This window comes from Apteryx rowi, unplaced genomic scaffold (assembly GCF_003343035.1).
Source record: "Apteryx rowi isolate R43461 unplaced genomic scaffold, aptRow1 scaffold_354, whole genome shotgun sequence".
Taxonomy (NCBI): Eukaryota; Metazoa; Chordata; class Aves; order Apterygiformes; family Apterygidae; genus Apteryx; species Apteryx rowi.
In genome coordinates, this window is record NW_020450019.1 from 273,722 (window position 1) to 276,687 (window position 2,966).

Sequence of the window (2,966 nt, forward strand, 5' to 3'; positions counted from 1 at the left end):
GCACAGGGGGGCAGTGGGTGCTGGGATGCAGGGTGCCGCCCCGCGCACTTTCACTGCGAGCCTCCATCAGCGCCTCGCCAGGCGCCCCAGCGCTGCGCGCGCGCCCGGCCTCACGCCGCCCCTCCGCTCGAGGGGAGCGGTGCCCCCCGCGCGCCCGCAGCGCCGAGCGGAACCGCCGCCGCTTCCTGACGCTCCTCTCGGTCCGGGGAGCTCCGGCGGCCGCGGTGCACGGGGGCACCCCCGGGAGCTGCCGGACGCCGCGGGGACGAAAGCAAAACGCTGCTTGGGAAAGAGGGAAGAAAACCCTCAACGGGAGCGTGGCCGGGACGAACGTGCTGCCGCGGGGCGGCGTTCATCCGTGCGGCGAGCGGCGTGCGGCCTCTGCGCGCCCCGGCGCTGCTCCCCGCGGGCGCCCTCGGCCTCTCCCGCCGCGCGGGGGGCATCGAGGGGCCCTGCCTTCGCCCGTCCGTCTGTGCGCGCCGCCTCTTATTTATTTGTCCCAAAGCGGGATTTATTCTGGGCAGCTGCAAATCTGCTGCTGTCAGGCAGCCACCGACACGTTAACACTCAGCTCCAGCCTTTTTCTTTTTTTTTCCCTGCAGCAAAACTGGACGAGCTTAAATCCAAGCTTTTATGTACTTTTATTTAGCCCTGGAAGAGGCACGGTTCTGCTCCAGCTACGATGTGGTATTTAACCCCCGTGCTGCAGCTCACGACCTGCAAGACATTGTGCTCAGCCGCGCTCGCTCGCTCTGCGTCCGGCCGGCCTGCATGTAGCCGGCCACGGCCGAGGGAGGGTTTGTAGGATTTGTTAGGCAGGATTTAACCCAAATTCAGCCCAAAAACCCAGCAGCCAACGTGCTCTCTTCCTCCCTCTTCCTGATTCCCATCTGGCTCTTTATTGTTAACACGGGCATTTAGAGCTTTCTCCCCTCTGTATTTTAAATTAGCCGGCTGCCGCCTTGGACTTCTCCGCAGATTTGCCAGCAGTCTGCTGGGTGTCGGTACAATTATTTGCCTGTTTTTTTTTTTTCCTCCCTGTTATCCATACATATGATTAAAATTAATATTGTGCTCGCTCCCCAAGGCACAGGCGCACGTGCCGCGGCGCCGTGCAGCAGGGCTCGCTGCGCTGAAAGGCACCCTGGCATTTATGAAACGTTGCTGTTCGCCTCTGATTTTGTAAACTCTCTTGTATGTAATTTAAAAAAAAGAAAAAAAAACAACAAAATAGCAGAGCCTGCGATCTGAAATACCTGGCAGGCTCCCTTAGAAGAGCGAAACAGGAGCAAGTTTCAAACGTTTCAGGCGTGCCGAGCGCTTTGCAACCCAATGTCATTTAAAGGTTGGCACCCAGGGCTTGCTTTGTTTCTAGTTTCCTTTTCTCCCCGTTATTATTTACCACCTGCAAGCAAATGAAAAAAAATCTAGTTTTTTGGGTTTGGGTTTTTTGTTTTTTTTTCTTTCCCCACCAGTTGCAAACGTGTGATTCTTGCGTCCAGCCTCCTGGCTGGGGCTCTGCAATCAGCCCTGGTAACGTCCGACCATCCTTCGCATCCGCCCCGGCGCGGACGGGAGGCAGAACCGCGGCCGCGCTGGGCAGCTCTGCGGCCTCCCCGAAACGGGGCCCCGGCGGCGCGGGGGGCCGAGCTGCACCGCCAGCAACGCAGCGACGGAGACGCTTCCAGAACCCAGAAGATCTTTCCTTCCCCTTGCAAAAATCCTTCCAAGCTTATCAGCCCCAGCGGCAACACTAGCTGTTTTGTTTTTTTTTTTTTTTAATAGCTGCCACTTTAAAGTGAAAAAAAAAAAGTCTTTAAATCTTTGGAATGATAACTGGGAGATTTCTAGTTATTTACTAAGAAATATCAGTCTGCGGCGAGAAATGTCACTGCTCCGTCTGGCGGGCAGGCGGCGCGGCTCTCACGCCTGCGCACCTCTCCCGGCCCTCAGGCGACCCGCGGGAAGACGCCTCACCGGGGCAGCGAAGCCACCGCGGGCAACGAACCCGGGAGGGCGGAAGGGAGCCGGGCGATTCCGGCTGGGCTCTGCCTGCGCCCGCCGCCAGCAGACCTCGGTGCTCCCTGTGCCGCGCAAACAGGACCCGGGAGGGTTTAATGCACAGGCTCTGCCTTCAACCTGCATTGCACCGGAGCTGTGCCGGGTAGCACTGGAGCCATGCCGGATTGCACGGGAGCCATGCTGGACTGCATTGGAGCTGTGCCGCGTTGCGTGGGAGCCGTGCTGGGTAGCGCTGGAGCCATGCCAGGTTGCACCGGAGCTGTGCCAGGTTGCACTGGAGTCGTGCCGGGTTGCACCAGATGCTGCAGCAACGCGCAGTGCTGGCAGCCCCAAAGCAGGCATGCATCCCCGTGCTCTGGCGGTGCATGCATCCCCGCGGCCCCGAAGCACGCGTGCATCCCGTGGTCCCGAAGCGGGCACGCATCCCTGCAGCGGGAGGGACTGCACGGGTTTTGCAAGCCCCAGCCCGGCCAGCTCCCCGGACCTGCAGGTCCCTGGGGAAGGATTGGGCACGCAAGGAACTGGCAACCGGGGACGCCCCCTGCGTGGACGTGGGCGCCAAACCACGTGCAGCAGCCGGCCCCGGCTCAGCAGCCTGCGGCTTCCCCCGGCACCGCACCGCTCTGCACCAGCATTGTCAGCCCCGGGCCGGAGGGGTCCGAAACGCGCAGCGGGAAACGCCGGCGCTCGGCCGCCAGGCTGCGATTTCAGCCCTTTCTCCCAAGAAGATCCTGCCCGAACGCCGACCAACGCGAAACCTTCGCCTCGAGCGTCGCTGCCCGGACACCCGGCGGCACTAGCCGATCCACCCCTCCGCCCGGCTGCACGGAGAAACGTCCCTTCCCTTCCCTTCCCTTCCCCAAGGCTGCGGGGACCAAAGCCGCCTGCAAACTGCCCCGGCTAAACGCGGCGGCGGCGGCGGCGAGGGAGGGATGCTCGTCCCC

The 2,966-nt window shown here is 61.7% G+C and overlaps 1 protein-coding gene across 1 annotated transcript in view; it reads right to left on the reverse strand.

The window, feature by feature from the left end:
• SRCIN1 (SRC kinase signaling inhibitor 1) overlaps window positions 1-2,966 on the reverse strand; it is a 64,203-nt gene that overhangs the window by 50,574 nt on the left and 10,663 nt on the right. The window lies entirely within an intron of this gene.